The sequence below is a fragment of the Triturus cristatus genome, chromosome 1_2, assembly GCF_964204655.1.
Source record: "Triturus cristatus chromosome 1_2, aTriCri1.1, whole genome shotgun sequence".
NCBI lineage: Eukaryota > Metazoa > Chordata > Amphibia > Caudata > Salamandridae > Triturus > Triturus cristatus.
Genome location: NC_140580.1, coordinates 506971416 through 506972781, shown reverse-complemented (window position 1 = coordinate 506972781; position 1366 = coordinate 506971416). Strand labels below are relative to the sequence as shown.

At 47.1% G+C, this 1366-nt stretch overlaps 1 pseudogene; it reads left to right on the top strand.

The window, feature by feature from the left end:
* Positions 1 to 208: 208 nt before the first annotated feature.
* LOC146867539 (5.8S ribosomal RNA) lies at positions 209 to 354 on the top strand (annotated as a pseudogene).
* The last annotated feature ends 1012 nt before the right edge of the window (positions 355 to 1366 follow it).

The following is a 1366-nucleotide window of genomic DNA, read 5'->3' as shown; positions in this document are numbered from 1 at the left end:
TGGCCTGTTCCTAATGGCTGGGCTGGGGGTTCAAGTGGTGAGGATGCCAGTGCCTTGAAACACTCTTTAATTCACTGAGAATGACTTCCACTGGGGAAGCATGATGAGGTGTTGAGTAGTTTTGAGCACAGGCAGTGGATAGGCAGCGCTGCCATCTTCACATCTTTCCTGTGCCCAAAGATGGGCAAACATTGAAAAAGCTGCCTGTAACTTTTGGCTGTGTAACATTTGGCTCATGTGTCAATGAAGAACACAGTTAACTGAAGGAATTATTGTGAATTGCAGGACACATTGATCCTCGACATTTCAAACACACCATGCAACCTTGTGTTCCTCCGGTCTGTCTGAGAGTTGTTTGAATGCAAATAACCCTGAGGGTTTCCGAGGGTGTGGCTGAGGCTGTTGCAAGAGCCTCCACTCCCTTTATCTCCCCGTGGTCAGACCCCAATTGCATATTTCAAGACCCCATCTTCCTGGTGTGTAAGTACACCACCAGTGTGTCTAGCCTTCCCCATCTAGGGTGGGCAGAAGGGAGACCGGTCTGCCCCAGGCATGGAAAACCCAGGGCGCCTGGCTGCATGCCACAATTGTCTGTCTGTGGTGTCCCATGGCTGTATGTCTGCACCGACTTATACATCCACTTCCGCAGCTGGGGCTGGGGAGGCTCCCTACCTGACCATGGGTAATGGTTTCGATGCTAGCCTTTGTGGTCTTCAGTCTCAGGTCTGGTAAAGGGTGTCCTACAGCAACTTTCTGCTGTGTGAAAGAGTGGCCCCCTTCTATGCAGCCCAGGGATCAATCACTGGTTAGTATCTGACTGTGGAGTGGAGCACACTGTGCTCAGTATGCCCTGACTGCTGTGTGCATCCAGGCATGGAGGCCCACCCTGGGCCCCAGGGTCTGCAGTGATATCTTGCACCACCTGACCCATTTTGAAACTTGGACCAGGGAGACTAATATGTGCACAAGTCAGAGGGTCAATAGAAACCCTGTGGATCAATGAAGGTGAGAGCGGTTCCTGGCATACAGGGGATGTCAATTTGCTATTCACAAGGGCGTTTGTGCATATATATATGTGTGTGTATGTGTGTATTTTCATTGAAAAAACAAAGATTAAAGGGACGGTATACTTAGGAAAAGTATGCAAATGAAGACATACTAATTTAAACAAACAAAACAACTGAAATTTGTCAGTTATAACTAACTGTAACTCATGCCCTTCCCTATGAATAAACCTCTTATAGTGTGTATGTATCTTATGCTCAGTGTTATTCAGCTTTCCCCTTTTCTTCTTGTAATTTCAGATGTCAGTAGTGATGTTATCAATTGTGTCTTAGAACATGTTGTGAGTGATGTACTATGTGAG